This window comes from Rhinopithecus bieti, unplaced genomic scaffold (genome assembly GCF_001698545.2).
Source record: "Rhinopithecus bieti isolate Rb0 unplaced genomic scaffold, ASM169854v2 scaffold_73682, whole genome shotgun sequence".
NCBI classification, from domain to species: domain Eukaryota; kingdom Metazoa; phylum Chordata; class Mammalia; order Primates; family Cercopithecidae; genus Rhinopithecus; species Rhinopithecus bieti.
Genome location: NW_016829166.1, coordinates 2709256 through 2719022, shown reverse-complemented (window position 1 = coordinate 2719022; position 9767 = coordinate 2709256).

The window sequence follows — 9767 nt, the reverse complement described above, 5'->3', positions numbered from 1 at the left end:
GAGATCGAGACCATCCTGGCTAACACGGTGAAACCCCATCTCTACTAAAAAATACAAAAAACTAGCCGGGCAAGGTGGCGGGCGCCTGTAGTCCCAGCTACTCGGAAGAGTGAGGCAGGAGAATGGCGTAAACCCGGGAGGCGGAGCTTGCAATGAGCTGAGATCTGGCCACTGCACTCCAGCCTGGGCGACAGAGCGAGACTCCGTCTCCAAAAAAACAAAAAAACAAAAACAAAAAAAACCAAATACATTGATAGAAAGGGATCTAGCTCTCTCTGGCATCCTGTTCAAAGAAGAGAAAATAGAAGGGAAATGACCTCCCTGTGTTCTGTTTGCTGTCCTGCAGGCCTCTTCAATTTTCTGATAACTCAAGTCTCCTACGCGCACCTCTGAGGGGGCCGAAAGGAGCCTGAGATATCTTCTGGGTTTAATGTGGTGCAAACAGAAGCCACATTCATGACTTCTAGAGAATTCAAGCAGGCCTGAGACATCTAAATCAAGGAAATGTATTTGAAAAAGACTCATCAAAAGATCCCACAGTGAAAATCCCATTTGGTGACCTGATGATAAATCTCACTTTTTGGAAGCAGGAGGATCACTTGAGACTGGGAGGTTGAGGCTGCAGTGAGCTGTGATGGCACCATTGAACTCCAGCCTAGGTGACAGACACAGTGAGACCCTGTCTCAAAAAAAAAAAAAAAGTTCGCTTTTCGGCTGGGCAATGTGACTCACACCTGTAATCCCGATACTTTGGGGGAGGCTGAGGTGGGAGGATTTCTTGAGCCCATAAATTCAAGACTAGCCTGGGCAACACAGCAAGACCCCATCTCTACAAAAAAAAAAACAAACAAACAAACAAAAAGAGAAAGAAAATTAGCTGAGTGTGGTGGCACGCCTGTAGTCCCAGCTACTCAGGAAGCTGAGGCAGGAGGATCACTTGAGCCCAGGAGTTCGAGGCTATAATGAATTATGATCACATCACTGCATTCCAGCCTGGGCGACAGAGCAAGACTCCGTCTCAAATAAAAATTCCACTTTTCTTTTCCTCATTTCTGCTGACAAAGTTAGGCAACAAGAATGACCACTCTGGCTCCTTAGGACATACTCTCCTCTCCATAGCTCAGCAGCTTACCACAGGAGGAAGCTGTAAGATCATTATCAACCCCTGGGTAAGTGAGAGGCAGACACCTCTACCCTGGGCTCCGAAGACACTGAGCACACTCAACTGTCACCCCTGCCAGCCACTCCCACCTCTTGCCTTCTTTTCCCATAAAGCACATACCACCTCCTAAAAGACCATATGATTTAATTTCCCCACCTTCCTGCTAAAATGTAGGCTCCAAGAGGTCAAAGTCCTGTGTCAGACACACCACTGCCTGACACTTGCAGAAGCTAAGAAATTTTTTTAAATAAATGGCACAGAGATAAATGGGAAAGAGTATTTTAATACTATACATGATCACGTTAAAAAATAAGCCCACTCAAGATCGCCTATGTTGTATTCTCACCAAAACACTGAACCTGAAAGAAGCAATGAGGAAACAATCAGACACTTCCAGATCTTGGGACAGCCTACAAGGCAACCGGCCTGGATTCTTCAGAAATGCCAGAGAAATGGGGTAAAAAGAAGGGGAACTTTTAGATGCACAGTGACTAAAGAGACAGGACAACCAAATATAATACATGATGTCTAACTGCACCCTTTAAACAGCTGGAAAGGAGCAACTGGAAACCTCTGAACATGGACCACATGTTTGATACTATTCTTGCACCTGTGTTCAGTTTAGGGGATGGGAGTATAGTATTGTGGTTACATAGGAGAATGCCCTTTTTCCTAAAAGACACATACTGAAGTATTTGGGGGTAAAGTGCCACCATGTCTGCAACTTACTTTTAAATGGTTAAAAAAATGTTTAGTATTATTTATAAACAGAGAGACATGCCGGGTGTGGTGGCTCACGCCTGTAATCCCAACACTTTGGGAGGTCAAGGCGGGCAGATTGTTTGAGGCCAGGAGTTTGAGACCAGCCAGCCAATGTGGTGAAACCCCATTTCTACTAAAAAAAAAATACAAAAATTAGCTAGGCATGGTGTTGCACACTTGTAATCCCAGCTACTCAGGAGGCTGAGGCAAGAGAATCGCTTGAACCCGGGAGGTAGAGGTTGTAGTGAGCCGAGATTGTGCCACTGCACCCCAGGCTGGTTGACAGAGCGAGACTCCATGTCAAAAAAAAGGTAGAGAGAGAGACAGAGAGAAAGGACAAGTGACAAAATGTTATCCCTGCTGAATCTAGGGAACATTCATAGTACTTTCAACTGCTGTGTAAGTTTTAAATTTTTCAAAAAACATAGGGCAAAGGGAATTAAAAATAAAAGACCCAGTGCTAGAGAGACAGGGAGTAGGGGGTATCAATGGAAGAGTGGGCAGGCTGGGAGAGGAGGGACTGTGCCAGAAAATACAGTGAGATCCCAAGCCCCGCGGGCCTGGAGGGCACACCCACCTTTCCTTCCCTGTGAAAGCCCTACTCACCCATTTAGGCACTTCTCAAATCCTTCCTACTCCAAGAAACCTTCCCAGCTCCCCACTTCACAGCCCCCACTGTGTTCAACTCCCACCATCTCCCACTGTACATGCAACACCTCCTGTACACAGCCATCAGCATGGGTCACGTTCCTGTGCATGTGGCACAGGAACCAACCAGAAGCCTCTCCATCCCAGGCAGGGACCAGATCCCTGCCTGACCTACTTTCTGTCTCTAGCAGAGTTAGTACAGCACTGTGCAATAGCAGGTACCCAAGACAGACCTGGAGCAAGAACTTTCTGTCCCTCCCATGCCGTCAAGTCTAATAAGCGGGATGACAGTCAGTATTTCTCATCATCACACCACAGTACTTCTGTTCTGGATGGTGGGCCATGGTAAGCACCATAATCAGAATCCAGTCACTGCCACAGAGCTCACTGCTGGTGTGTTCGTGTCCTTGGGAAGGCAGCAATCACTGCCATCCTGTCTACATGCAGCCACCCACAGCTCCCAGCATAAAAGAAACACTCCACAAATGGTGAATGGCTGAATGAATGAATACCTATTCCATTTTCAAACACATATCATAAATGATAAAAACTAAGATACATGAAAGTATAAAATCTGCACAGGCATGCAAACACCAAATAAGTGTTATCTACCAGGCTTAATTAAATTTTAAAGTTCTTTTCCAATTAGTGAACTCAAAATCGTTTGCGTTCTAGCACAGAGGTTCCCAGCCCCTGGGGTGGTACTGGCCCATGGCTGTTAGGAACCAGGTTGCACAGCGGGAGGTGAACAGTGAGCGAGCATTACCAGCTGAGCTCTGCCTCCTGTCAGATCAATGGTGGCATTAGATTCTCACAAGAGTGCACACCCTGTTGTGAACTGCGCATGTGAGGGATGTAGGCTGCATGCTCCTCATGAGAATCTAACTAATGCCTGATGATCTGACGTGGAACAGTTTCATCCTAAAACCATCTCCTGCCTTCTGCTCCAATCTGCGGAAAAATCGTCTTCCATGAAACTGATCCCTGGTGGCAAAAAGGTTGGGAACCACTGTCCTAGCATCTTAAAATGTAAAGTTTCCTATTTTCTCATGGCTATGGCCTTAAAGCAGACTTAAGGGATATATCACGCTCATTAAAACAGTGTCATTGGGCCAGGGCAAAAGTAGAGGCCACATGCCTGAAAGCGATTGACAAGGTCTACAGAATTAATGTTTGTGTCCCTCCACCAAAATCCACATTTTGAAGTCTAAACTCCAAAGTGAGGATATTAGGATTTGAGAGGGGCTTAGGTTGTGAGGGTAGAACCTTCATGAATGGGGTTGGTGTCCTTATGAGAAGAGAAAGAGGCCGAGCACTCTCTAAGTCATGTGAAGTTACAGCAAGAAGGCAGCCGTCTGCAAACCAGAAATCGAGCCCTCACCAGACACTAGATCTGCCAGCACCTTGGTCTTAGACTTCCCAACCTCCAGAACTGTGAGAATTAAATGTCTATTGTTTAAGCCCTCCAGCCTATGGTATTTTTGTGACAGCAGCTCAAATTAAGACACAAGGGATGGGGCAAAGGACCATGAGAAGCTTGAAAATGCTCCTCAAATGATTCTGATACACACTCCAGAGACGCACTGAGCTCTGAAAGCTGAGGGAGGATGAAAGCAGCAATGCTGACCCTGAACAAAGGAGGAACAAAGGGACCCTGATGGATTCCATCAGCCTGGGATAAGTGCATTAGACACAGTGTTACCATATGCCAGGCATTGCTGGGAAGATACCTCACTATATCATATTTATTCTCATGTAACATAGAAGCTACCCAGAGTCACCAATGCTGAACATACTTTCCACAAACAGTTCAGTTTAATAGAGGAATCAGTTGTGCCAAGAAATAAATGCTGTGGCTAGCCACTCCACCCTCCTCACCATCCCTCCTCCCCAAGAAATGCCAGTCTCTGGGGGAAAAAAAATAGTAAGTTACTAGAATCTCAGACTCGGAAAGCAAATGTGATCATTACCTAGCCCAACCCACTATCCTATGCATTCCTTCCTTTCACAATAACACTAACAAATTCTTATCACCTTATTGGATACTCTCTCATACAGCACTCAAATCAACTCATGTGAGGTTGCACAGTTCTGATGATCTGCCTTACCGTGAATATAAATCTGTTCTTCTTTTGCATCCTAGTGTCCTCCCTGAGGAGACAAGAGGCCCATGTGAAGGCCTTGGACATAGATGAAGTCCCCATTACCCAGATGTCTCACCAAACGCCAGGTATTTGACTGCTCTTTGATGAGCCACCATACAGATTCCAAGATCACAAGGAGATGCTTCAACAAGCTCCTTACCAGAAGCAGGGAAGCCATCGGCTCTTTTAACTGATCACTCAGCTATTGAGGAAGTGGTAGAAATTTCTAAATTGTTGTCAAGACAACCAAAGTCCAAATATAAATCTCTCTGGGATTCCATCAGGAAGCAGTTTTTAAGTGCACGCGCACAAATACCCCCGGGAAATAACAAAACAAAGATCCCCTCCTTCTCTTTCTCCTCCTCCCCACTCTCTGCCTTCCTCCTGCTCCTTGCCACGTGGTGATGTGTTGTTAAAAATGCATACTGGGAAACTTTCCACCTTCGGGGTTGAAGCAGCTGCTGCCTCGGTGTTGTTTTTGTTAGGTTTTTTTGTTGTTGTTGTTAACATACTTTGCTGTTTTTAAGGGTGTTGCCTTTAAGCTTCATGTTTCATAGCACCGGTTCAGATCACAAAGTGGGACGAATGACACTTTCCTGGTAAGAAGGAAACTTATGGGGTCCTGCCCAGGGTGCTTCCCCCATCAAGCACACCCTCCTGCACGGCCGACTTCCACAGGTGACTCGGCTCAGGCCAGGAAAGGGCATTCACAAAGGCTTGCTGGGCTGTCCCCATGTGGAATGAACCCGAGAAAGTCCACACATGAAATGCGAGCCAAGAATTTATAACAGGTAACCTAAACAAACCCAGTGCTCTTCAGTCCTTGGTTTTCCAAGAACACAAAGCATTCAGAGAATGTTCCACAGGCCATTGTCCATCCCATGTGGGAGCATTCACCAAAAGAAATAAGCTCGGACATTCCTAACATGCCAGGAAGACAGAAGAAGTTCAGGTGAAGGCCTGGGACCGGCCCACTTTCACTCCCACCTGCTGCAAATGACTCTAATGTCAGGAGGTAAGACCTCCAACCCCATGGATGGAGCGGGAAACTACAGCAAAGAGTGACCAGTAGGGAGCCTCTGCTGAAACTTCCCACTGCCCATGCCTAAAACAACCTATACCTTATAGGGAAGCACGTTCCCACGTCCTCACTGAGCACAGGACCAGGCACAAAAAGACCAACCCCTCAGCCTTCCCAGTGAGAGTGAGATTTTGTTACGAAGTCTATGTTCTCTGTCACCTTCTAAGGGAAACCCAACAGACAGTGATTCTAACAAGGAGAAAGAAGGTGTGGCTGTCAGGGTCTTGGTCATACCAAGACTTCAGGGAGGTGTCTCATGGCTAAAAAACAGGAAGCTGAGTGCCGGCAACACACAAAACTTCACCCAGAAAAGACAGATCTCCCTATGCAAAGAACAAACAAGCCCAATTCCTGTTAAAATGTTGAAAGAGCCTGGGCAACACAGGGAGACCCCATCGCTACAAAAATAATAAAAAGTATTAGCTGGGTGGGTGGTGCACACCTATGGTCCAGCTACTTGGGAGGCTGAGGTGGGAGGAGCACCTGAGCTTGGGAGGTTGAGGCTGCAGTGAGCCATGATGGCACCATTGCACTCCAGCCTGGGCGACAGAATGAGACTCTATCTCAAAAATATACATATTTTTTTAAGGACTTTTGGACTTAGCACTAACTGATCTACAGGGTCTCTGGAATCAAGAGAATAAACCTAAGCTGATGCAGAAGTATCCACGGAGCCCAGGAGCTGGAGGGTGCAGTGAGCTAGGATGGCACCACTGTACTCCAGCCTGGGTGACAGAACGTGACCTTGTCTCAAAACAAATAAAAAGAGAGAGAGAGAAGAGAGTAAACCAAAGACAGTTAAATGGCTTTGATCTACCTCAAATGTTATCCCACCCAGAGAATCAGCCTAACTGGATGAGCAGCTAGAAACACAGCCTGCTGCACACATCTCACCCAGGAAAGAGCCAGCCAAACGAGGGGATGTGGCAAATCTTACTCAGTGTGGGCAATAAGGTCATTTGGCCTTTCAAATAAAGTGTTCTCTCATTTCAATAAAACTGAAACTTACAGCCACCCTCAAAAAAAAAAAGGAAGCCACAGATGTGGTGTGATATGATTGATGTTTCTTTTTTTTTTTTTTTTTTGAGACAGGGTCTCACTCTGTCGCCCAGACTGGGGTGCAATGGCACGATTTCGGCTCACTGCAACCTCCACCTCCAGGCTCAAGCGATTCTCCTAGCTCAGCCTCCCAAGTTGCTGGGATTACAAGCATGAACCACTACCACTCGGTTATTTTTTTGTATTTTTAGTAGAGACGGGTTTCACCATGTTGGCCAGGCTGGTCTTGAACTCCTGATCTCAAATGATCCCCCGGCCTCAGCCTCCCAAAGTGCTGGGATTACAGGTGTGAACCACTGCCACCAGCCACGATTAATGTTTCAAAGCCTCCGTCTGCCCAGAAACCTATTCTTTCTCTGCTTTGGCATGGTTCTTCCAACTCCAAGTTCAATTTCCTACACACAGAACTGGCAAAGGAAAGGCACTGTCTGCAGAAAGCCACTCAAAGAGTGTGTATCATTCTTGGAGATAAAAGAAGTAAAGAGATTTCCTCCACCTTCCTCCTCTCCCAGGTTTGCTAATTGCCACCCTGAAATGGTATCTTAAGATGCCATTTAATGGTATCTTAAGCATGTATCTTAAGAGATCATCTGGTATAGTCCTCTGCCTTAAGGGGGAACATGTTATTATGCCCATTTCATAGATGAGGCCGCTGAGTTGCTTTGCTAAAACGACACAGCTCGTTGGTGGGAAAGAATGAGAGCCTGGGTTTCCTGCCCCCTGACACAGGGTTCTTGCCACCTGATCAATGTCCTGGTAGGAGGATATAGAGACCTGTCCCTAAATACCAAAATTGAAAATAAGGGGTCCTGTGATAGGGCAGGGCTTGGACCACCTCAGTAAAAGTGAAGAGAAAGAGTTGAAGAAAAAAAAGGCAAAAACATGTCTTATTTCATTTTTCCCAAGGCCAATCCTGACAAACACAGCACACATCAAGGCTGCCTCTTCATTCCTTGGAACACGACATTCCTTCTAAGTCTCTGAAGGCCTTTCCTGAGGCTGAAATGGCCCCTCAAGGGGGAAGCATGGGACTCCTGGAATTTATGTCTGGAAATATTAGAGGGCCTGGGGAACAAGAAAACCCACTTCTGCCACACAAAAAGGTCAACAGGGAAAGGACCAGGCTAGATCCTGGCTGTGGCTGAGCAAGTCGGGGGAGGTGGGGATCTGTGCCAGGGGCTACCAGGGAGGGCAGGGCCTTCCCAGATCCTCTGGAACTCTAGGCCAGCCGGACAATCAAGTTAGGGTAGGGGATGGTTCTGGCAGAGGCCAGTGATGGGAGCCGGTGGACAGAACAAGGTTCTGCCGGAGGTTCCAGAAGAGCCTAGAGGAAGCCTAGAGACGCTGGCACAGTTCAGTCCTCACCAAAATCATTTCCTCTTTCTACAGTTCTTGTATCCCCATCTTGACAGATCAGTTCGCACAAGAATGCGACCCTTTCGCTGCTCTTTTTTAGGAAATGGTTTTCATGAGACCAGCTTTGCCAGTGACATGGGCGGGTACACCAGATGCCAAAGGCTGCTGAAAACGCCCTTAGAACCAGCTCTTCTTTTAGAAGAAGGAATTCTGGAATGTGATGTGGGCCCCCGAAAGGAAGCGACCCTACGTCCTGGCCGGGTCCCCTGTCTGCAGTCCCCTGGCCGCAAGGATTGACTGCTTCTTTGTTTCTGGCGGCTTTAAGGCTTCTTCGGGCTGAGAAAGCCCCACTTTAGGAGAAGTGGTGTGGGGAGGACTTTCCCAGTCTGCTTCTTTCATCCGCAGCAGGGAAGTTTGCAGGGCGCGCTCCGCACAGGTCACCGCCTCACCTTCCACCCCGGCCGCGCCCTCGGCTTTCACCCCCTTGGCTGGGCTCGCTTTTGGTTTTATTTTTGTGTTTTAAGTGAACAATCAATTGCCCTCAGGAGGCAAAAGAGTCCTCAGCGACTTGGCTGAGCAACTTAAACTTTCTGCCGGAAGGAAACTATCAAAGGCGGAGGAGAAAGCCCTCGGGGCCCCAGACTCGCAGCCACTGCCCCGTCCCCGCCGGGGGTCCCCGCGAGGCCGCCGCGATCCGGGGACTCGCGGGCCGGGAGGAAAGAGCAGAAAAAGCCCGGGCAGGCTCGGACCCGGACCCCGGCAGGCTGAGAGCGGGGGCGGACCGGAGGGGCGCGCGGACGAGGGGAGGCGGGGAACAAGAGGGGGCGCGGAGAGCGAGGGGCGCACGGACTAGGGGCGCGAGGGGGACCGGGGAACCAGCGAGCGCGCGGACGAGGGCGACGGAAGCTACGAGAGGAGTGCGGAGAGCGAGGGGATGGCGGGGTCTGAGCGCGCGGGGACCAGGGCAGCGAAGGGGCGCGGGGGCGCCGGCCGGGGTCCGCCGGCGGGCGGCGGCCAGCCTAGAAGGCACACTTTGACTCCCGTATAGCCATCATGTGCTAGCGGCCGGGCAGGGCCGGGGTCAGCAGCATCCCCGGGCCGCCGCGCCCGGCCCTGCCCGGCTTCTCCCGCCGCGCTCCTCGCTCGCTCGCGCCGCCCCGGCGCAACCGCCGCCGCTGCTATTTCTGGCCGCCGGCCCCGCCGCGGTGGTCACGTGGCCCGCCGCCGGCTCCTCCCGGCGCGTCCGGTCCAGCCCGCCGGCCCGGCTCCCAGGACGCCCCGACGGCGTCAGCCACCCGGGAACTGCGCTCGCCGGCGGGTGCCTCCGCCTCGGACCGGCCCCGCGCGAGTGCGGGCTCCCCGCGCCCTCCCGCCTCCGCCGCTCCCGGCCCCGCCTGGCCGCACGGCCCGGGCAGGAAGGACGGGACCGGCCCTGTGGAGACCTGGCCCCACTACCAGAGGGTCCCGAAGATGCCATTCTCATCTGAAGAGCGGCTGCGCTCGGCCGAGGCCGTTTGCGTGGCAGCGCTTGCAGGTCTGCGGTAGCCCCGTCCTC